Source organism: Capsicum annuum, chromosome 3 (assembly GCF_002878395.1).
Source record: "Capsicum annuum cultivar UCD-10X-F1 chromosome 3, UCD10Xv1.1, whole genome shotgun sequence".
NCBI lineage: Eukaryota > Viridiplantae > Streptophyta > Magnoliopsida > Solanales > Solanaceae > Capsicum > Capsicum annuum.
This window is the reverse complement of record NC_061113.1, coordinates 32,047,770-32,073,592: the sequence shown is the minus strand read 5'-3', so window position 1 is coordinate 32,073,592 and position 25,823 is coordinate 32,047,770. Positions and strand designations below refer to the sequence as shown.

At 32.2% G+C, this 25,823-nt stretch overlaps 1 pseudogene; it reads right to left on the bottom strand.

Moving 5' to 3' along the window:
- Positions 1 to 1,067: 1,067 nt before the first annotated feature.
- Positions 1,068 to 25,026, bottom strand: LOC107865482 (annotated as a pseudogene).
- Positions 25,027 to 25,823: the final 797 nt, after the last annotated feature.

The following is a 25,823-nucleotide window of genomic DNA, read 5'->3' as shown; positions in this document are numbered from 1 at the left end:
TAGTAAAATCACAGTTAAAGCAGCTGAAATAAACATCATAAATATCTATTTTTTAATTAAATAACATTAATTCTAATATATAAATGACTCATAATAATAAATTAGGGGTAATATAGTAAATTACGGAGAAATTAGGGATAATATAGTAAATGACGAAGCAACTGATTTTTAATTAAATATTATTAACTTTTTAATACATAAATTACTTATAATAATTAATCAGGGATGATATAGTAAAATCGCGGTTAAAGGAGCCGAAACAAACGTCATAAATATCTATTTTTTTAATTAAATATTATTAATTCTAATACATAAATGACTTATAATAATTAATTAGGGTAATATAGTAAAAAAATATTATTAATTCTAATATATAAATAACTTTTAATAATTAATTAGGGATGATATAATAAATCACGGAGCAATTAGGGGTAATATAGGTAGACATGTCATCTATTTATTTAATTAAATATTATTAATTTTTTAATACATAAATGACTTATAATAATTAATTAAGGATGATATAGTAAAATCACGATTAAAGCATCTGAAACAAATGTTATAAATATCTTTTTTTAATTAAATATTATTAATTCTAATATATAAATAACTTATAATAATTAATTAGGGGTAATATAATAATAAAATATTATTAATTATAATATACAAATGAATTATAATAATTAATTAGGGGTAATATAGTAAATCACAGAATAATTAGGGATAGTATTATAATTGATGAAGCACCGGTGGAAACCAGTGCTTCTATTATATAGAAATATTGATTTTTGAACTTGATGGATTTGGTTCTCTAACAGGAAAATAATACTCGACTGTTTTCGATTTATTTGTGGTTGTTACTATTTGGACAATCAATTTTTTGACCACTTTTGAATTGTTTAATATTGTGATATAGAGTACTATTTATGTATATCGAGGATTCTCTGTCCAAATACACACCTACCAATAGTGAATTTGACCTAGCACTCTAAATCAAGCTAAACAAATTGAAAGTACAAACGAAAACAGTTTTACAAATTCTTTACGTACATTGTCACATTCTCTCAAATGATACACAAAATTTTCACATACAAAAAATTTTTTTTTCTTTTGTTTTTTTTAAAAAAAAACAAGAAATCTTCATTGACCTTTGGTCGGATGGAGACAGAGGGTGGCACATTTATTATTAGTTTTGAACTCTATCAAAATTGTAGTCAATCAACTGAGCTACTATTAATCCCCAGCTAAAACTCATATATCATTCCAACTTTTAGCATGTGCTTGCGAGGTATGTGTAAAAGTTTGCTACTTTGCCTCAAATTTCTCTCCAAGAAGTGATAAGCATAATCAATGACAAATTTCTTTGCAGTATTAGACCCTTTTCCTGCAATAACATCTAGTTCCCCAACAAAATGAACAACCCGAACACTATAAGCTCTTTCCACCGCTTCTACATCTCTCTCCATTAAAAACTTAGCATCCTCTTGTATCTCACAATCATTCTCCAATACCATATTGCTCTGTTCTGTTGATACTCTGTTACTCTTTGCTATGGAATCATCTCGTATAAATTCCTTCAGCCTCTCCACCAATAATCTCTCGAATGGCTCTTCCGTGTTGCACTCATCACTGTATCCATATCTCACCACACATTGAAACACATAGACATCACACGGCTTCACCCTCAGGAAGAGGAACCGTTTATCTACGGACACTTTGCTTATTGGAAGTGATTTGATGGAAACAAACACAAGAACAGAGTGTAACGCAGGCACATTGTCAACGTAATGCTTGAAGATTGGTGGAATTCCATGGACAAGTTCGGAATAGAAAATTGCAAGTCCAGGTAGTCGATGGTAATTTGCTTCATCTACCGTTTCTTTAACTTTTAAGGGAGAGATCTTGTGTTCTTGCTCGAAATGGTACTTCTTTCGATAAACATAATTCCACACGCACATGATAAACATTAGGAACGCAGAGAAAGCCAGTGGAAGGTAGCCACCATCATTGAACTTGTAAAGGACCGAGCTTAGGCACACAAGCTCAACCGTGCCAATGATTAGAACATAGACGATTACAAAAAGAATGCTAGTTTTCCAAATCATGATCATAACCAGCACGAGGTTAGTGCCATCACAAACATCACAGCTATTCCTGTAAGAAAATGATTTTGTCTCATGTTAGACATCTATTAAACATTGCCATTAAAAAGGATTTAAGTTATACGCAGAGACATGTAAGAATATAAAAAACCATATATATGAGAAGAGAGGGAACTCCTGGAAATCCTTACCATACGCATTGCTAAGTTTTTCTGTAGTCTTGAATCCAAAGGTGATGAGTACACAAGCCAACATGAGAAGGTGATTGATTTCAGGAATGTAGATTTGTCCATGATGTTTGGTTGACGTATGCACAATTTTAACACGAGGGAAGCATCCAAACGCCAGAGATTGTTGGATTATCGCGAAAGTCCCGGAAATCAAGGCTTGACTTGAAATGATGGACGCTAACATTGCCACAACAAATACTGGCCAATATAAACTATCTGCACTTATAAAGGAGAAAACAGAGCATGAGGCTTTTTTTTTTTTGTGGTAAACTGTGAATTATTACCATAGACAAAACATAATTTACACCTAAAGAGCACTCCAAGAGATCTTAAAAAAGGCACAATACATAAACATGTCCTTTAATTTGGCCTCAACTGACATTTATGCCCTCTAGCTTTGCGTGTGCATGAATAAACACTTAAACTTGTATAAAGTTGAACAAATAGGCACACACATTCTACGTGGCATCTAGTGGCAATTTGCGTAAGATTGTCATGTAGATTCCATGTGGCAATTCATTTTAGTGGGCTATTTGTGCACATTCAAAGTTGGAGGGTGTAAATATCAGCTGCCTTGTTAAGCTTCTTCAGCTAGGGTGAGAAACATAGAGAAAGTAATAGAGAAGCTAGGATGAGTAGAGAAATGAAATAAGGGAAGCTTCTAGAATGAATTTAGAAAACTGTATCAACTTGACACCAATGTAACAGTGTACAAGTATGTTAAGAGAAAGGGCAGAATAGACTTTGTACAATTAGTTAGTTAGTCGGTTACGAGTTGGTTATACACAATAGCCTACACTAGTATAAGTACTACTGCTGTTCAGTTTTACCAATCAATATGGTATCAGAGCCACAAACTGCCAATTGACAACTCTCTGTTTTCCGTTAATCTTTCCTCTTCTGTTAATTCTGGTTTGATTCAGTTTTGTTCGAAATTGGATTGATTGATCGTTTCTTTATATCAATTCTTTAAGATTCTCTGAAATTTTTGACTTATTCGATATGACGACTTTTGGAAGCCAAAGTAGTGGTCTGCCAAACGAATCTTTTTCTACAGCTGAGGAGGATTTTAGAGTTGGTGCTGCAGTTGATGCAACTCATCCCTTATTTCTTGCACCTGGAGATACCAGTGGCATATCCTTGATTTCTTTTCAACTTAAAAGGATAAAAAACTACTCCCTATGGTACAGGTCCATGAAAATTACTCTCTTGGGACGCAATAAACTTGGTATCGTGGATAAATCTTGGAAGAAAGAGAGACTTCATGAAAAATATTGGTATCAATGGGAGAGGTGCAATGCAATTGTACTTTCTTGGCTGATGAATTCACTTTCACAAAATCTGGTTAGTTGTATAGCCTATGCTTCAGATGCACACGCAGTGTGGACTGATTTGAAAGAGAGATTTAATAAAGTTGATGATTCTCGTTCATTCAACCTTCACAGAGAAATTTCTATGCTGGTTCAAGGTACTTCTTTAATCTCTGTGTATTTCTTAAAATTAAAGTATCTTTGGAATAAAGTTGAAGCATTGGTTCCAATACCTAGTTGTTATTGCAATAAGTCAAGGGATTTCTTGGATCATGTGCAAAGGAAAAAGTTGTACCAATTTTTGATGGGATTAAATGATTCTTACATTCAAGCAAGAAGTTAAATCTTGCTCATGACTCCTTTACCGACTGTAAATCAAGCTTACTCAATGCTAATGAGTGATAAAAGCCAAAAGGGCCTGACTACTATCTCAAGAATTCTTGGAACCTCTCTTGCAATGCCTACTGGAAATTATGAGGCCACAATAATGTATAGTTATAGGCCTAACAATGTCCAAAAGTTCAAGAAACACTATACTTTACAGTGTGATTTCTGTAAAATGAAAAGGCATACCAAAGACAATTGCTACAAGATTGTAGGGTATTCTAATGATAGGTTCAAAAAGAAGGCTGGAGGGCTCAATGTTGGTACTGGTGCATCTCAAGGATTCATTGATGATTCTAATCAAGGTTCAAAGACTGGTACATACTGAGCTTATGCTAGTGTTGATACTCAGAGCATTATGGAATTAAAAGACGTTGTTTGTGATCAAGTTCACCCATCCTCTCCAGCTGCACTTCCTAATAGTCAAATGTAAATGCCTTGCTTCTTTACAAGAGATCAGTATGATCAGATGTGACTATGCTAAACAACATATCTCATACTACTCATGTTGCCAACACAACAGGTATGAATACAATTTTAGGTTATGTAAACCATCAGAAAGAGTAGATAATTAATACAGGAGTTACCAACCATATGGTAGCAGATCCTGATCTTCTTACTAGCCTCACCAAACTAGACTTTAACAAGTCTGGAAAGGTGTTTTTACCTACTGGTGATGTAGCCTATGTCACTCATGTGAGCACAAGTATGATTACTGCAAAGTATAATATTAATAATGTTCTATATATACCCCAGTTTAAATTTAATTTTTCTCTTAGTATCCCAAGTAACAAAAGCTTTACAATGTGTAGTGGCATTTTTTTCTGACTTTTGCATATTTCAGGATCCCTTCAATGGGCAGGTGAAGGGAATTGGCAGACAAGATCATGGCCTATACCTGTTGCCTTCTTTCAATGTCAAATCAGTACAAGATGCAAATTCTTGTTTCTTAAAATCTAAAGATAGTCTAGTCGATGTTAATCTTTGGCACATGAGACTTGGTCCTAGTTCAGTCAAAGTACTAAACAAGTTGTTTGATTCTCCTTTGGACAAATGTAACTCAAACATTAGAAGTTGTTCCATTTGTCCTTGTGCAAAGCAAGTTAGAACTTCATTTCCTACTAGTAGTGGTATTAAAAGTAATTCTTATTTTGACATGCTACATCTTGATGTATGGGGACCTTATAAGACTGCTACGTATAATGAAAACAAATATTTTTTAATAATTGTTGATGATTTCTCTAGGATGACTTGGCTCTTCTTGCTTAAAATAAAATCTGATGTATGTGTTGCTCTAAAACAATTTCTAGCTTATGTTAAAACTCAGTTCAACAAGTGTGTTAAAGTTATTAGGAGTGATAATGGTACAAATTTTATAAACTCATTATATGACGCCATGTTTAAGTCCAGTAGTATCATTCATCAGACTTCATGTGCTTATACCCCTCAGCAAAATGGTGTTGCTGAGAGGAAACACAGGCACATTTTAGAAGTCTGTAGAGCAATCAAACTTCAAGGTCATATACCCTTGAAATTTTGGGGTCATTGTGTCCTAGCTGCTACATATCTTATTAATAGGATGCCTACACTTGTCCTTAAAGATAAATCTCCATTTGAAATTTTATATGGTAGAAAACCATCTCTGGAACATCTCAGAGTATTAGGATGCTTAGTCTTTGCTAAAAATGTTCATGAAACTGATAAGCTCAAAACTAGAGCTATAAAAGTTATTCATATGGGATATTCTCCAACCCAAAAGGGCTATATACTTTATGATCTTGCTCATGATGTTTTTTTTGTTAATAGAGATGTTGAATTTAGAGAGCCTATTTTTCCTTTTCAAGAAATCACCACCAAATCAATACCTTTCTTGGATGCATTCTTTGATAATCTGTTAGCAGTTGACTCAAGGCAGTTCATATCTAGTGAGCAACCACCTGAACAAGTTCCTGCACCTGTTGCATTTATATCTGTTAGTTTCACACAAACTACTACAACTAGCTCTACTCAACCACATCCATAGCCTGTCACTGAACAAAGAAGATCAACTAGATCTAAGGCACCACCTTTGTGGTTAAAAGACTTTGTTACAGCCAAGAAATCTACTATTACTCTTGCTTATGGTCTGTCAAATGACATAAGCTATGATCATCTATCAACCAACTATCAAGCATTTATTACTAGCAGTTCAGTAGAGGTGGAACCTACTTCATATACTGATGCTATTAAAGATCCCAGATGGGTTGAGGCCATGAAGACAGAAATAAGTGCTTTAGAAGACAATCAAATTTGGAAAGTTGTAAACTTACCTGAAGGAAAGAAGCCTATAGGCTGTAAATGGGTGTACAGAATAAAGTACAAGGATACGGGAGCCATAGAAAGGTTAAGGCAAGGCTTGTGGCCAAAGGTTATAGCTAGCAAGAGGGAATTGACTACTAGGAAACTTTCTCTCCGGTAGTCAAAATGGTTACAATTAGGTCTGTATTGGCACTTGCATCCATTAGGCAATAGTACATCCATCATTGATGGATGTATACAATGCTTTCTTGCAAGGTGACCTTCTAGATGAGATTTACATAGAATTACCCCAAGGATTTCAAAGCCAGGGGGAGAAAAGACCAGTGTGCAGGCTTTTTAAATCCTTGTACGACCTAAAATAGGCACCAAGACAGTGGAACTCAAGGATTTTGGAAGCTGTTGTGCATCTTGGCTTTGTTCAATCTCTATATGATCACTCATTGTTTATAAGAAAGGTTGAAAATAATCTAATCATCATACTGGTTTATGTAGATAATATGCTAGGTACTGGAAGCAGTTTACAGCTGATCAAAGACACTAAAGTTGCCCTGCATAAGATTTTCAAAATGAAAGACCTTGGGGAATTAAGATACTTCTTAGGCATTGAATTTTTAAGATCAAAAGAGGGAATTTTGATGCATCAAAGGAAATAAACTTTGGAATTAATATCTGAGTTAGGATTAGGAGCAGCAAAACCAGTAACTACTCCTCTTGAAGTAAATGTCAAGTTAACTACAAAAGAACTTGATGATCATATATGTGATTCTAGCAAGGAGGAGAATGATTTACTAACAGACATTGGACCTTACCAAAGAATCATTGGAAAAATACTATACTTGACCCTAACCAAACCTGATATAGCATTTAGTGTACAGACACTAAGTCAATTCCTACATCATCCTAAAAAGTCACCCCTAGAAGTTGCTATGAGGATAGTCAGGTATGTGAAAAATCAGCCTGGGCAAGGTATACTACTGTCAAGCAATAGTCAAGAACAAGTCTCAGCCTACTGTGATGCTAACTGGGCAGCTTGTCTAACTCAAGAAAGTCAGTAACTAGTTTTTTGGTTAAATTAGGAGATTCTTTAATCTCTTGGAAATCAAAGAAACAAATTACTGTTTCCAGAAGCTCAGCAGAAACTGAGTATAGAAGTCTTGCTTCTGCCACTGCTGATCTAGTATGGATACTTGGCCTATTTGGAGAACTTGGACTTCAGTTGACACTACCAGTTCAAGTGTATACCGACAGTAAATTAGCTATGTAGATAGTTGCAAATCTAGTGTTCCACGAAAGGACTAAACATATAGAAATTGATTGTCATTTTGTGAGGAAAAAAATACAAAAGGGTATAATCAAGACAAAATACATTTGCACAAGAGATCAACAAGCAGACCTACTAACTAAAGGATTATACAAAGTTCAACATGATCATCTATGTTCCAAGTTTGGATTGTTCAACATGTTTGCACCTCCCAAGCTTGAGGGGGAGTGTTAAGAGAAAGGGAAGAATAGACTTTGTACAATTAGTTAGTTAGTCGGTTACAAGGTAGTTACAAGTTGGTTATACACAATAGCCTACACTAGTATAAGTACTACTGCTGTTCAGTTTTATCAATCAATAATGAGAATTTCTCTTTGCTTTCTTCTTCTCTAATTATTTACTTCTCCCTCATTAATTCTGTTGTTACTCAACAAAGTATTTACACTACTCTTACAGTCTTAGCTAGCACTAACAAACTAACTGCTCTACTTGGTGACTACACTAATCATTTACAGCTCAAAACTACCTTCTAACTACAACTAAAGATAATCTCTTAAGTTATTCCATAGCTGTTTCCACATTTTTCTACATGCCTCTAAGTTAAAGCACGCATTTATGTATTATGCCATTACAAAAACTGCTAACTCAAACTACTACATTTTCCAGATTTTCTAGATCCTTTTAAGAACTTTATTCTTTCAATACTTCAATCTTAATATGTGTAACTACTATCTTAGTAGCTATAGTTATTTTATAAATTGTTTCAAAGTTCCTTGCTTTCCATGTATGGTAAATTCTTGATTCCAAAATTGTTGTTGCCAGTTTCTTCTTGAATTGCTTCGAATGTTTGCCTTTTATCCACCTCAAACAAAGCAGCATTTTCTTCCTTTGAACTCTAAAGCTTGACCATCCTTCCAAACCATCTCTCACTCAAAAAAATAGATGTAATTCGGATTCCTCTTTGTTATCACTACATATAAACTACATGTCCCATCTTCAACTAAAATATGCACTCTTTGCATTCTCTCCTTTTTAGCAGCCTGTCTTGATTTGTCAACTAGCATAATGGAATTTCAAACTAACTCATCTTTCTTTACTCTCTGCAATCTTCCCAACAAGTTTACATAGCTTCAAGTCACTGAATATGAACGATATCATAAAAGTAGCATGATCTATCATTGTACCACTCAGTCATACACCCTTTAATTGAATTCAGTTTCCTTCGGTATCAACTACAGTCTGCTGGAGAAATATGACACTAGATATCGTTGCTATCTTTCATATAAAGACCATGTACCCACTTGATCCATAGAGTATCTTCCGTGCAGACTAGTTGCCAAATCAACTTTCCTACTGATGTAATATTCCACAGTTTGCATTTTCTAACATTAAGTCATTCATTCTTCTTAGTTATGAATCTTTTCCCGTGATAGTAGTGCCACTTTCCTCTTATCCTTCTTTCTCCCCCATAGATAAACCATATACTTCTTTTTTGGGATAAACCCTGCCACAGAAATAATAATTCGCGGTAATAACAGTGGAATAATAATGTAGCACCGTGATGTGATATGGTAATAAACAAGAATTAAAAAAGGATAACAAGGACACAATGCTACATGGAAAACCTTTCTTAAATAAGGGAAAAAAATCACGGGTCCAAGAAGAGCAAAATAATCCACTTCAATGAGAGATTTACACTTCGTAGGTCTGAGTAAATACTCCAAGAATCACTACACATTCAAAAGAAATAACCCTTTTTAGATTTACTCACTTCACTACAATAACGCTCACACCCTCTTATCTTTTCTCATAATTATCTATATGTGAAACTCTCTCGCTCTCTGCAACTACTACAAGTTATTGTTTTTGTCGGCGTGTTTGAATGAGGAGCTAAGGATGCCCTTTAACAGCAGAAGAGGCCAACATCTCAGCCAATTAGAAAGGAGGAAACATTGCAATTTGGTTGTCAAGTTGCCAACCTTCTACGGTCAGTAAAATTCCTCTATTCCTTTTTCTTGTTTTGTTTTCTTCTTTTGTTTTTTTTCTTCACATGGGTATGGATTCCATCAATCTCTCCCTCTAGACCCGTTCATCGGAAAAAGATATCATCGGACTTCTAATTTGAGTGCATGCCGATAAGTTCCTTACATAATTCAAACTTGTCTTTTGGTACCACATTGATCAGTTATCTGTAAGATTCTCACTTGTATGGATTCCATCTTTTCTCGAATTCACTGATATCTTACATCTATTTGTTTCGTCCGTGCATGATACTTGAAGTTCTTGCTTAAGTCTATTGCACTTTGACTGTCACAATAAAGGACATACTCCTTTTAATGCAAATCAAGCTTCTGAAGGAACAATTTCAGCCATACAATCTCTTTGCCAGCTTCAGTAGCTGCAATGTACTCTGCTTCAGTAGTAGATAGTGCAATGCACTTCTGGAACCTCGACTATAATGATAGAGCTCCCCGCTAAACAAACAAACAAATATCCAGTAGTGGATTTACAGTTATCAAGTTGACCTGTCATATAAACATCAGTATAGCCCTACAAGATTGGTTTAGATCCTCCAAAATACAGAGAGTCTTGAGAGGTACTTCTTAGGCACCTGAGTTTCCACTTGACTTCTTCCTAGCATTCTTTTCAGGATTTTCAAGGAACTGCTAATAACACCAATTGCATGAGCAATATCCAATCTGGTACACACCATTGCATACATCAAACTCCTAAATGAAAGATGTTTTAGTAGTTGTAACCGCCAATACTTTGTTGTCCTCACGCTTGATGCACTTTATTTGGTCAAGGTCTCGGGCCCGCCGCTTCTCCCTAGCCTTGGCTAGCTTGTAGAACTTTTTATGCTCACCTTTATCCTTTAATTCTGTGTACAAAGTTTCAAACGCTGATGTTTTAGCAACCGTAACTACTAACTTATCTTCCTTCCTAGCCATCTTATACTCCTCCCTATTTATCCGCTTCTCCTCATTCGTGCTTTCCACCAACTTCGTGTAAACTCCCTTTATCTATTCCATCACCAGTCCCCTCGATGCCAGTTAGATCGACCTCTCAAGACACTGAATACCTCTCTAGGCGTTTCCCTAATGCAACTGGCAGTCTTGAAATGACATAGCATGATTGCTTCATTCATTTCCCCTCAAGACTGAAGCATAAAAGATATTAACTTTTATGACTCGACATTGTAAAAAATTGTTCCTGTAGATTAGCCTACTATAACAATTTAATTATCAATTTTACTTGGTTACCTCTTGATATAGATTATAGAGATTTGTCATTATTCCATTTCCATGATATGATTTGAACATAGTTTTAAAACTGTCATTGCATAGAACTTAAACTCAATAATAAATGTTATACTTACGAGGTATGGACTTGTAGAAAGTATCAGCAACATCATCAATGTGCTTCCTTAAAAAGGCACCCTGACCTAGATATGCTACTATGAGCGCTGGGTATGTCACAAAACACATACTTATTTGTACGGATAGCATGCTGAAATGACCAACATCTGCAAATAGGGCTTCTGCTCCTGCAATTACTTATTCAATTATTTCTCCTAGTAAATTAAATTTTCTCGATACATTCAAAGGTGGTTGGAGCTAACATATACCTGTTATGCACATAACAACTCCGCCAATAGAAATCCAAGCATTCTTTTTGTTTCTCTTGAAGTATTCTATGATGTACTTGGGATTAAGAGCTTTGAAAACAGTTGGATCATACTTGGCGATGTTGTAAATGCCAATACCAGCAATAGAAATGAACCACACACAAAGTACATACGCAAAAGTACCGCCAACTTTATCAGTTCCCAGTCTTTGAAACATAAACAACACTATCAAGATGGCTATTGAAATCCAAACACGTATTCCTGCATTCCATGACAACAAAGTCTTTCAATCTTTTTTTCATTATTCAAACTAAGTAGAAAAAAAAAAGTTCTTTGTAAACATTTTACTGTTAAGTATTGTTCAAAGCTAACTGAAATTCACGAGTAGAATTTTAGGCATGTTTCTTTCAGGGAAAAAGCAACAAGAAAATTTTATGAAAAATAAAAATAAAATACAATAAGTTACCTTCGGTCATGACTGAGGGAGCTGCTAGCTTGAGTCCATTGACAGCAGACAAAACTGACCAAATTAAATAAAAAACTTTATTTCATTTTCTTTCAACTTATTAGTACTTTTCGTATTAAGCTAGCAAGGTGACGTGCCTGAAATGCAGGGAGTGAGGACTCCATCCCCAATAACCATGGAAGTACAAAGCATTGTGGTAATTAGAATTAAAAACTTTGCAAAATTGCTGTTTTCTAACATGGATTTGAGTTTTAAAGCTCGACGTGTGCGTCTATCTGTCGAATCAAGTTTAAACACTGACACATTTTCCTCTTCTGGTGGTTGACTTGGAATTAATCCCACCTTTGAATATCTACATATCAATGAATACAAGGCAAATGTACCTCCTGCATTAAAAAGGATATATATATATATATATATATAAAATAAATTAAGTCATGAAAGTTTGTAGTAAAAGGAGAAAATGACAAAAATGATCTCTTATAGTATTATTTTTTGTAGTAGGTTCTAAGTGGTCCCTTAAATCACCTAAGGTAGTTTGGTTCTATGAGCAGTTTGGTCTCCGTTATACATTTACGAAATTATGATTATTAAATTTTAAAAACTATGGAAATAGAAAACATTCAATGGACACTCATATTTGAAAGGTACAATTTTTACAATTTATGTTACTTTTTTTGTCCCATTTTATGTGTCGTCTTTTGATCGGACGCAAAAAATAAATGATAACTTTATAAAATTTATAAAATTGCTCCTCTTAAAGTCACTTTAATATATTTTTTATAAGTGGGATCCACAAAGGATAAAATAGGGGTGGTATCATTAAATAGTTATCAAATAAAGAAACATAATATTCTTTTTATAACGAACTAAAAAAAATAACAACACATAAAATGAAACGAAAAGTATATTTTTTGTATCTTTCTCGAGTCAGTTCTTTTTCAAGCGCAATTTTTATCTTTTTTGGTCAATTTTTTGTGTGTAGTGCTGTTAAATTTAACAATTGGTAAAAAATTAACAATGATCAAAGGTGTTCAGTTTTGACAAACTCAAAAGTGTTGGGAATAGTGATAAAATAATAATAATAATAACAATATTAGTTAATTGTTAATAAAATGATAATATGACAATAATGTAACAGTGTATAATAATATTACTACTTTAATAATAATATTATAATCAATATAGTAACTATAACAGTAATATAATTACTTCTTAACAAATTAATAATATTGAATATTAAATAAATATTATAACAATATGATTTTAAGTAATATATTAATTATACTTGAGTCGTGTTGGGTTCTATTCTAAGAAACTATTTCAGCAGTGTGAAATGTTTTTTCAGGATTAAACAAACACTTCCCTGATTAATTAGAGGATATTCTGAGTTAAATAAGTCTTCCCTAATTAACCAGAGAATACAGAAATCAACAAAATTATTATTAAAAATACCAACAAGTTAATAGTTAGAAAAGCAACCAAACAAGGAAAAGGATAAAACAAGCAAAGATGGAGAACTTTAGATGGTTAAAAGAAAAAGAAAAGTGCTACCTGCATTTGTAAGATTTAATAAGCTATTTATAGAAGAAATGAACAAGTAATATTTAGACAGCTATCATGACACTTGTCTTAAAAATTTCATGCAAGGTTATATTCTTGACTAGTGTAAAGCTTGTCTAATACACTCCTTGCTTTCTAAGTAAATTTAATTATTTTAAAATAAAATAATATTTCCTACAATCCCCACATTATTTCAAAATAATTTATATAAAAAAAAATATTTTAATTTGTTGGATTTGTATGGACAACATGCAGTAAGTTTGGTATCTTCTGGATTATGAACCAAACTTAGACCAATAAAATTTAACTTACAGAATTATCGGTGAAATATAATATTTCTATGAACCGAATAATTCTTGTTGTAAGCCAGAGATTTTATCAATCACATTTTGATCGTAATTTTATTGTTCAACGTGATTCTGCGCTAATAGGCCATGTGCGCGCCTGGTATTCATGAAAACTCTACAAACTAAGGCCAAAAGTTCCTTAGGAACAGTCTCATTCCACTTCTCATGTAGGTGAATTCATCAAGTGTACACTGCTTTAAATACACCATCCATAAGGACTATGAATTCATTAAGAGTTAATAACTCATCCCTCCATTTTAGTAGCAGTTCAAGCACTCTCAATAAGTGCGCAGAGTCAATATTGACTTGTTATTACCCATATGAACCTACTTCATGGAATCTTCAATCAAATAGGTTGGGTTACCATTTCTATTTACAATCATATTCGTCTTAACCCTATCTCTTTTGAGGTTTGAAGAATTAATTTTCTTTCCTCAGGTTTAGTCAGTGAATCGACCGAATTCAATTCTGACTTGACATAATTAATGAAAATTATTCCATCTTTCAGCAATTTCTTAATAATATCATGCCTCAATTTTGTATGTTTACTCTTACAATTGTAAGACTTATTCTTCGCAATAATAATTATGGATTGACAATCACAGTGTATATACACCGGAGGCACCAGATCAAGCTTTTTTAAAGGGATATGAGGTGACAGATCATTCTTTTTAAAAGGGATATTTGCTAAGAAATTAGTCATTCAGCCTTAGTACCAGCTAACTCCAGATTCATAAAATCTGATTCCATAGTTGATCTAGCAATGATCGTCTGCTTAGCTGATCTCCATGATACTGCACCACCACCAACGGTGAACACATAATCACTAGTGGATTTTCTCTCATTTGAATCAGATATCCAATTTGTATCACAATACCCTTCTAAAGTAGAAGGAAATTCACTATACAAGATGCCATGGTTCGTGGTTCCTTTTAAATATTTCATTAATCTCATTAATGCAGATCAATGCTCATTATTGGGATCATGAGGATATCTACTCAGTTTACACACAACATAGACTATATCAGGCCTTGTAAAATTTATTAAATGCATCAGACTCTCAATAATCTGTGCATATTTATACTGAGCTACTGGGTCACCATTATTTTTTTTAATTTAGAATTAGTGTCATAAGGAGTGGCTACCGGAGTTACTTCCCAACATTCAAATTTCTTAAAAAGTCTTTCTACATGATGTTCTTGTGACAATATTATACCATCTTCACTTTAATTCCCAATATCATATCCACTTCACCCAGATATTTCATATCAAAGTTAGTAGATAAAAATAATTTGGTATGTTCCACAATATTTAAACATGTACCAAATATAAGCATGTCATCAACATATAAGTAAATTATCACATAATCATTGTCTACCACTTTTGTATAAACACATTTATCCACCTCAACAGAAGAAAAGCCGTCTTTTATTAAGACTTGATCAAATTTCTCATGCCACTATTTAGGAGCTTGTTCAAGTCCATAAAGAGATTTAATTAATTTGTAAACTTTATTTTCTTGTCCAGATATAATGCACTCTTCAGGTTGAACCATATAAATTTCTTCTTCTAAATCGCCATTTAAGAAAGCTGTTTTTACATTCATTTAATGGATAAAAAGCTTATGAATTGATACTAAAACAATTAATATTCGAATAGAAGAAATTCTTGTTACTGGTGCAAATGTATCAAAATAATTAATATTTTGCTTTTGAAAAAATCTTTTAGCTACTAACCGAGCTTTATATTTATCTATAGATCCATCCGGACTAAGTTTCTTTTTGAAAATACATTTACAATCAATTGGTTTTGCACCAGGAGGTAAATCAGTTAAAACCCATGTATTATTTTTCATAATTGAATCAAGTTCAATTTTTATTGCCTATTTTCAAAATTTAGCATCAGATGAAGATACAACTTCAAAATAATTTGATGGTTCATTATCAATAAGAAAAGTTTGAAAATCATTTCTATAAGAAAAATATTGTTTTCTAGGCCTTTTACTCCTTCTCAGTTCCTCAATATTAAAGGTTGATTCATTTTCTCTTTCAACAGGTGCATGAGAGATTTTATCACATAGTGAAAAAATATGTTTAAAGAATTCAACATTCTTTGTCTCAATTATAGTATTACTATTGAGTACATCACTTATTAATACAAGAAATCTATATGCAACACTATGTTCACCATATCCAATGAGCATGCAATCAACAATTTTAGAACTTATTTTTCTCTTTTTAGGTTCAGGAAGAAGAACTTTAGCAATGCAACCCCACACTTTTAAATATTCCAAATTAGGTTTATAACTTTTCCACAATTCATAAGGAGTTTTACCAGTTCTTTTATGAGGAATTCTATTTTGTAAACGACATGCAGATAAAATAGCTTCACCCCACAAATTATCAGGTGCATTAGAGCTAATTAACATAGAGTTCATCATTTCTTTCAATATCCTATTTTTTCTTTCAACTACACCATTAGACTCAAGAGAATAAGGCGGAGTTACTTCATGAATAATTTTTTTTTTCACAAAAAGCATTTTAAGATACATATTCTCCACTTCTATCAGATCTAATCCTCTTGATTTTTTTACTAAGTTGATTTTTAACTTCAGATTTATAAGATACAAAAGCATCAAATGCATCCTCTTCATTTATAAGCAAATACAACTTAGAAAATCTAGAGAAATCATCAATAAAAGTCACATAATATCTTTTTCCACCTCTAGTCATAGTTTGTTTTAAATCACCCAAATCAGAATGAATCAAAGATAATAATTCAGTTTCTCTATTAACTGAAAAATATGCCTTTTTAGTAATTTTAGTTTCAGCATATATTTCACATTTATCAAAATTACTTGAGTTTAAACTAGATATTAAATCAAATGATTACATATTTTTTATATAAGAGAAATTAACATGTCCTAATCTAGTATTTCATAAAGAAATAGACTCAATCAAATACGTAGAAGTAGATATATTTTTAGAAGTATCATTATAGTATTAAGCATATATAATCCATGATTACAATGTCCATTTCCAATAAGGATATTACTTTTAGTTAGTATGACCTCATTGTTTTCAAATATAACCTTTATTTCAACTTTTTCTAATAATGCCACAGAAATTAAATTAATTATGATATTAGGAACATGCAACACATTACTCAATGTCAAAGTTTTACCAGATGTGAGTTTGAGAAGAACTTTGCCTTTTTCAAGAACTTGAATAGTTCTCGAGGTCCCAAGATAATAATTTTTTATTCTTTCTCAACTTAGGTGTATGATACAAAATTATCTTTATTAATACAAATTTTTCTAGTAGCACTACAGTCTACCACCCAATTTCTCACGTTGGCCTCAATTTTCATTTCAGAAATGACCGAAATAATTATATCATTTGTTTTAGTCAAATTTAATTTTAACTTAACGGGATTATTATTTCTTTCGCATATTCTCTTGCATTGAGATGCATTTTCTATGAAGATTTTATTATTAGTTATGTAATCAAATTCATTTTCATACCTGTATTCTGTAGTACCATAATTTTCTGACAAACTAACTGGAATGGAAACAGCCAGAGCAACACCAGCATTAGTATTATCAACGATCTTAGGGCCAATATTAAATTCCATAGTTTCTTAGATTGTTGGGGAAAAGTGATAAAATAATAATAACAATATTATTTAATTGTTAACAAAATGATAATATAACAATAACGTAACAGTGTATAATAATATTACTACGTCAATAATAATATTATTCAATATAGTAACTATAACAGTAATATAATTACTTCTTAACAAGTTAATAATACTGAATATTAAATAAATATTATAACGATATAATTTTGAGTAATATATTAATTATACTTGAGTCGTGCTGACACTGTCCTATGAAACTATTTCAGCAGTGTAAAATATTTTTTCAGGATTAAAAAAGCACTTTCCTAATTAACTAAAGGATATTCTGAGTTAAATAAGTCTTTCCTAAGTAACCAGGGGATACAGGAATCAACAAAATTATTAATACAAATACCAATAAGTTAATAGTTAGAAAAGTAGCCAAACAAGAAAAAATGATAAAACAAGAAAAGATGGAGAACTTTAGATGGTTAAAAGAAAAAGAAAAATGTTACTTGCATTTGTAAGATTTAATAGGCTATTTATGGAAGAAATGAACAAGTAATATTTAGACAAGTGTCATGACACTTGTCTTACAAATTTCATGCAAGGCTATCTTCTTGACAAGTGTAAAGCTTGTCTAATACACTACATACTTTCCAAGTAAATTTAATTATTTTGAAATAAAATAATATTTCCTACAAAAAGATCGAAACTGCTCAGACAGTACTTAATTAGGAGACTATTTTGAGCCTTATTATAAAAAATAATTTAACAATCTTCTTGTCATTTTCTCTAAAAGAAGAGGAGAAATAAAGTTACCATCTCCCTTGTCATTGGCTTGGAGAACAATGAAGACATATTTGATGAGAGGAATCAAGGTGATAATGTAAAAGATCATAGATAATGCGCCAAGTATATCTTCTTCTACTTTTATACCATTTGGAAAAATGGTTGAAAACACGAACATTGGTGATGTTTCAATATCTCCATACACCACCCCTATGCTTTGAAACGACAATTTTAGTATTATTGACCATTCCAATGCCTGGTTAAAAAATTACAAGTTAATTATATATATTATTAGTTTATTTAAATATAATTCGATCAATCCAAACTTTCACCCCTCATGATGATGAGGGGTTTGGCATGGATCCATACATTGCATATTATTTGGCAAAAGAACAATAATCATATCTTCTAGCACAAATGCTAACACAATTGCTAAGGTCATAAAAAATGATGCTTTCTAATATGATTACTAGCATAATTATTTAGCATGATCATAATGATAAGCAATATTAAGATCAAGGGAACAAAAGGGTGGAACAAGGGGCAAATTAATAAAGATAGTGCAGTATTATTGTAAAATTATGTCATGGTCCAACTCACACACCTCAAAATAGCTCAAAAAGAAAAAAATTATTCAAGTCTTATAAGGAGATCACTGATCTCATTAATCATCAATGTGAGAACTTTTTCATTCTTCACACTTGATTGATATCTGATCTGTGGACCAATTTATTTTAAGAATTAATATTGGGTGAGATAGTCTTGCTCTGATACCATGTAAAAGTAGTTCAAGAGCCTAACTCACACCCCAAATACTAGCTTAAAGATAGAAAATTATCCAACTATTATAAAGAGGTCACTCATACTAATTAGCAATGTAGGAACTATGGGATCCAGCCTGATAAATGTCATTTGAAATTTTTCCATGAATCTAAAAAGATATTTTTCTTTCTTAGGCAAAATTTCAAGGATATGACAGAAGTATGATATATGGCCACAGTCCAATAAAATTTTTCACATAGCAATTTGAACTTTTATTTTTCTAGTGATGATGTTATTAATAACGTCAGTAGCAATATTAACTACTATAAACAGAGGTAACTTCAGCTCATTTTAACACACCAAAATAGAAAAAAAAATAATATAGAGAGAATAGTGAGGTATTTCACTGATTATGATAAAAAATAGTTTGTGAAGAAAAAATTAAAGTGAGCGATATTTTAGTAAGGTGGGAGTCAAAAGAAGTTATTTTTTTGGGTGTATAATAGTCACTTTGAGTATTGTACTTATAACTACAGTGTAAAATTTCTTTATAGTAATATTAGTTGCTCCTCTTGGTCCGTAATTTTTTTTATTTAAAAGAATTTTCACGTAAAATTTTTAGTGTATTATTTTTTATTTTTTCTATTATTTTGCCACAAATATTTTTATTGTTATTCTGCATTTACCCAATAAACTAGCATCAGAGCCACAGTTGCAATATCTGTATATTTTGATAATATAATGAAAGCCAACACAAATAGAATGGTTACTTTGAATAACATTAATCATGTCATTTGGAAGGAGAAAATCAAAGATCTGCTCTACATCAAGAATTTTTATCAATCGATCTTTGACATATAAAATCTGAAAATAAAACTGAAGAAGAGTGAAATCTGTTGCACAGACATGTTTGCGATTTTGTTAGGCAGTGGTTGATGATAATGTGTTAAACCATATTTCTGGGGAGACACATACTCAAGCTCTATGGGAGCATCTTGAAAGATTATGTGCTCGGAAGACTGTAAATAATAAGATGTTTATCAAATGTTGGGATTAAAATATCATGATGGTTCTCCGATGACAGATCACCTGAATAACTTTTAGGGAATCATGAATCGATTATTTTCCATAGAAATTAAGTTTGATGAAGAAATTCAAGGCTTGATTTTACTTGATTTCTTACAAGACTTATGAAATATTTAAAACTTCATTGTCAAATTATGCTCCCGATAGAGCGATCTCTATGAATTTTGCCAAAAATAGTGTTCTTAATAAAGAGATAAAATGAAAGTCTCAAGGTTTCTCATCGTCTGATGTCTTGATGACTGGCACTAGGAGAGAAGCAAGAATCGTGATTCTCAAAATTGAGAACATTATAGAAGTAAATCTAGAGGCAAATTTAAAGATATTGAGTGCTATCATTGTAGGTTAAAAATGCAAACAAAGAAATTTTACCGAAAGTTGAAGAAGGAGAATAGAGACAAAAAGGAAAATAAAAAAGATGATAATGAAAATTGCATAACTACCATCACCACTAAAGATTTTGTTACTATCCTTGATGGAAATCTAATAAATATTGCTTGTGATGAGTCAAGTTAGGTTGTGGATTCTGATACCGCATCTCACATGATATCAAGGAAGAATATTTTTCTCATCTTATACTCCAGGTGACTTTAGAACCTTAAGTATGGGAAATGAGACTATATCTAAGGTGATTTGTATTGGTAAAATTTATTTGGAAATTAGTACTAGATCTAAACTAGTTCTAAACAATGTAAAACATGCACCTAATGTTTGTTTGCACTTGATTTCTGTTGACATGCTGGATGATGAAGGATATGTTAGTACCAGTGATGGTGAAAAATAAAAACTTATTAATGGTTCTTTGGTTATGGCTCGTAGTGACAAGCATCGTAGTCTATACTGGAATACAACTTCTACTTGTGCTCATATGGTGAATGCAGTTGAAAGCACTAGCTTTAAACATTATGAGATATAAGGCTTAGCTACATTAGTGACAAAAGACTTAATATTCTGACAAAAAAAAGTGCTGTCAAATTTTGAAAGTGCTAAATTAAAAAAATGTGAGTACTGCTTGGCTAAAAAATAAAATATAGTTAATTTCAAGTCTTATCCTCTTTCAAGAAAGACTGAGTTGCTTGAGTTGGTACACTTAAGTTTATGTGGTCCAATGAAGACAATAACTTCGGATGGTGCACTTTACTTTGTTACTTTTATTGATGATTGCTCAAAGAAACTTTGAATCAATGTCATGAAAACGAAAGATTAAGCGTTTGGTGTCTTTAAGAAGTTCCAAACTTCCATTGAAAGAGAAAAAGGAAGAGAGCTGAAGTGTATTGATATTGTGGATAGTTTGACCAATACTACAAGTAACAAATTATCAAACACCAAAAGATCCCTCTTAGGACTCCCAGCTCAATAATTTGGCGAAAGGATAATCAGGACCTTGACGGAAACAGTAAGATGTTTACTTTCTAAAGCAAAGTTGTTGAACTCCTTTTGGGGTGAGGCTTTGTTGACTACTACAAATATTTTTAACCTATCTCCTATTATTACTTTGTAAAGTAATGTAACAAATAGAGTTTGGTATGGAAAGGATATTTCCTATGATCATTTGAGATCATTTGAGAGCATTTGGTTGTAAAACGTTTGTACATGTGCCCAAAGATGAGAGGTCAACGTTAGATACCAAGACAAGGCAGTGTATTTTCCTTAGTTATGGCCTTGATGAGTTTGGTTACAGGTTATATTATCCAATTGAGAAGAAACTTATAAGAAGTCGTGATATTGTGTTCATGGAGAATCAAACAATTAAAGACATTAACAAAGATAAGAAACTAGAATCTTCAAGTTCTGATGGTATGGTTAATCTTGATCAAGTTCCTCATACAAGTGCATAATGTTGGTGGACTTGATAATCATGAAAACACCCAGAACATGTCCCAAATCAGCATGTTGATGTTGATAATAAGAACAATGTTGTTGTTGATGATGCTCCTGTTCAAGAAGTTGTGGATGAGTCAAATGCTCCCCTTAGAAGGTTTATAAGACAACATATTTCTTTTTCTTGTTATTTTCCTAATGAGTATGTATTACTCACTGATAGGGGAGAACTTGAATGTTATGAGAAGGCCACGAACAATGAGCATAAGGATCAATAGATTGAAGCTATGCAAGATGAGATGAAATCTCTTCATGAAAATCACCCTTATGAATTGGTGAAATTTCCTAAGGGCATGAGAACTTTACAGAATTAGTGAGTATTCATAGTAAAATTTGAAGAAGACAATTTGAATACCAGATACAAAGCTAGATTGGTTGTCAAAATAATTTGGTCAAATAAAGGTATTGACTTTGACGAAATATTTTCTAGTGTCATTGAAATGACCTCAATTGTTACATTTCTTGGTTTGGCTTACTAGTCTTGATTTAGAGATTGAGCACATGGATGTAAAGGTAATTTTTCTTCACAGTAACCTCGAAGAGGAGATTTATATGGAATAATATGATAACTTCAAGATAAAAGGTAAAAAAAATCATGTGTGCAAACTTAAAAATAGTCTTTATAGCTTGAAGCAAGCTCCTAGACAGTGATATAAGAAATTTGAATCTGTCATGGAGGAGCAAGGCTACAAGAAGACTTCTTTAGATCATTGTGTATTTACATAAAATTTTCTAATGATGATTTTATCGTCCTCTTGCTATATATTGATGATATGTTGATTGTGGGCAAGAATACTTTCAGAATTGACGAGCTGAAGAAATGATTATGAAAGTTTTTTGCTATAAAAGACTTGGGTCATGCTAAGTAGATTTTGTACATGAGCATTACTTGTCTCAAAGATGAAAAGAAATTTTACTTGTCACAGGAGAAGTACATTGAACGTGTACTGGAGGGCTTCAACATGAAGAATGCTAAGGTTGTTAACACATCCCTTGCCGATCATATGAAGTTGAGTAAGAAGATATGTCCTATAACGAAAGAGGAAAAAGAGAGCATTGCTAAAAATTTCATATTCCTCCGTTGTTGAAAGTTTAGTGTATGCATAAGGTGTGTATCAGATTCGATATTACTTATAAAGTTGGTGTTGTCAATAAATTTCTTGAAAATCTAGGAAAGGAACACTGAGAAGTAGTCAAATGGATATAAAGGTACTTAAGAGGAACTATAAGTGATTGTTTGTGTTTTGGAGGATCTGATCCAATCTTAAAAGGGTATACAGATGCTGATATGATGAGTGACCTTAATAACAGAAAATCTACTGTTGGATTTTCGTTTACATTTTTAAGGGGAGCTATGTCATGACAGTCGAAGTTGCAGAAGCATGTCACACTATCTACAACTGAAGCTGAGTATATTATGGCTACTAAAGCTAGAAAGGAAATGCTATAGCTTAAGTGGTTTCTTCAAGAACTTGAATTGCATCAAATGAAGTATACGTTGTCTATTGTGACAGTCAATGTGCAATAGACTTGAGCAAGAACTCCATGTACCATGCAAGAACAAAGAATATTGATATGAGGTACTATTGAATTCGTGAACAAGTGAATAACAAATCGTTCCATATTAAAAAGATTCACATGAGTGAAAATTTCGTGGATATGCTGACAAAGGTGGTGTCAAAAGACAAGTTTAAATTGTGTAAAAAACTTGTCGTCATGAGCACTCTCTAAAAAGATAGAGATACCTCCTTCAGATACATGAAACTGGAGAGGGAGATTTGTGGAGTTCATCTCCATAAATGTCATTTGAAATTTGCCCATAAATCTAGGAACATGTTTGTCTTACTTAAGCAAAATTTTAAGGATATGATAGGATTATTGTACATGGCCACCGTCCAATAAATTTTTTCACATAATAATTTGGACTTTTGTTTCTATAGTGATGATGTCATCAATGATATCGGTAGCAACATTATTTACTATAAATAGAGGTAGCTTCAACTCATTTTAACACACCACATCAGAGAGAAAAATAATATAGAGAGAACAGTGAGGTATTTCACAGGCTGTGATAAAAAATAGTTTATGAAGAAAAAATTAGAGTGAGTGATATTTAGTAAGGTGGGAGTCAAAAGAGGTATTTCTTCTGAGTGCGTAGTAGTCGTTTGCACTTGTGACTATAGTGAAAAATTTCTTATTATAATAATTTTAGTTGCTCCTCTTGGTTCGAATTTTTCTTATTTAAAAGGATTTTCACGTAAAATTCTTGATTCATTATTTCTCATTTTTTTCCCTATTATTTTACCACAAATATTTTTGTTATTATTTCGCATTTATCCAACAGGAACTTTTTCATTTTTCAACAAGTATCAAACAACTGCCAATTACAAATGTTGGCCTATGCTAAGGTAAGTACATGAAAGGAGGATATTGAATCAGTTAATTCTAATATCCTATAATATTCAAAACTTACGGAGCAGCAATTAAGAAGATCTAAGACATTTTGTCATATGGACACGTCTAATTTAATCACCATTTTGCCATTTGACCAGTTATTAATTTTTCCTTTTAACTATTTCTTCAGTGAGGAGAGGATACTCTCAATTATTAGTTTGTCTATCACTGATTTTTTGAGATTATCTTAGGATAAAGAGGAGCTATTCTCAGAGAAGAAATTCTGAAAAGGATTTTTTTATAAGGAACCTTTTAAGTAAGAAAAGACACCTATTAGACTAAATTAAAAAAAGACATCTTTTTAGATGGCACCTTTCCATCTCACTCTTTCATTGTCTATAAATTAGAGGTCTTACTTCAGATTTTAGATACCTAATAAAATGAATACATTGAAAATCTAAAATTCTTCTTTATTTCCTGGTGCATCATTTTCAAATAAAATAGAAGTTTTGTATGATTTGCTCCGTGTGTTGAGTTTATTAGAGTTTTGTAATTTGCATTGTCTCTATTATAAAAATATTTTTCCATTATATCTTGAGGAAGTAACCCAAAACCTTGATAACAGTGACAGAAATAATTCCTTAAGAATACAATGAATTTTGTGGGCCCGAATATTTTAATAATAAGTAGTCTGAATCCAGTTTAATTTGGTCTCAAGGAAGGTTAAAAAAAAAAAGAACATATAATTCTCATAATTTGGGTAATTTATTACCTTCTTGCCCTCGGGGACCTTAGATTCCAAGTCTAAGGAGTCATAACGTTTTAACTTCTCACTTGGACGTTTCTTTCCTTTGAAGCGTTGTTGAAGAACATCTTGGTTTTGCTCATTGCCTAATATTTTAAAGATCGGTTACCTTAATTCCCCCTTCTTTTGGGGAAAAGTAAAAAGATACAAAATTGAGTAATAAAAAGTGTTGAATTTCCCCAACATTTTGTTCATGAGATATATTACATGTATTGATTACTCTAAAAAGAAGATGGAAAGTAAGAGGGAGACACTCACTGAAAGAATAACAAAAGGATAAAAGAACTCAATTTCTCACAACTGTTTTCCAACAGTGCAATTTTTAATTAGCAAACTTAAAAGAAAATAAATAAAAAATTCACAAAGTTTCTATTTGTAGGGAAGAAAACGATGTTCCTTCTCTAACCTCACACGTAAATGGTTACTTAAACATATTAGCAACAAACATATCAACAAACAGCCGCATCTCACGCTTCTACGTATAAAATAATAATCATGATGATGGATTAATGGTGTAGTCCTCCTAACTTATACTTTTTCCTAATCTCTTTTATTATTTATTAAAAAAAATTATACTGGATATATATTTGAGTGGTCCAATATTCACTTAGGGTGTAATATTTTCTATTAAGTGATCATCTCAAAAAAAAATTAGATAAAAGACGCACTTAGACAACTAGTGAATCGTATGGAACATAGACGCTAAGCACAAATCTTACAAACAAACATGACCCCTATATATGCAAACAATTGAAGTTCATTAGATTACCCATATATAATATATTTATGTCACGCATTACTCATTTACAAATTTTCGTATATTAGTAGAATACATTATATAATATTAAGTATGATAATTATTGAGGATATAAGAAATAACAAAATGTATTCATTTT